Genomic DNA, 280 nt, shown 5'->3' with positions numbered 1-280 from the left:
CAGGGGAGGGAGGGAGAGGTTTTCATTCTTCCTGCCACGGGCTCGCTGCCAAGACGCCAAACGTGAGATTTGGAGAACCAAACCCTTTCCTCACCCCAGGTCTTGGCCTGGGCTACGCTCGGAGAGTGTCGCTCCTGTTCTCATCAGAAAAGGAAAATACCATTTCTCTTGCAGAAAATGGAAAGGTTTTTACCAAACAGGGTCACTTTTCCTTTCCTTACACCCAGAAAAGTAACCCCTTGGAGAACTGTGGTAGAGGCTCCTTATTGCTTATTTTATC

The sequence above is a fragment of the Cariama cristata genome, unplaced genomic scaffold (genome assembly GCF_000690535.1).
Source record: "Cariama cristata isolate BGI_N322 unplaced genomic scaffold, ASM69053v1 scaffold28961, whole genome shotgun sequence".
Lineage (NCBI taxonomy): Eukaryota > Metazoa > Chordata > Aves > Cariamiformes > Cariamidae > Cariama > Cariama cristata.
This window is presented reverse-complemented; position numbering follows the sequence as displayed.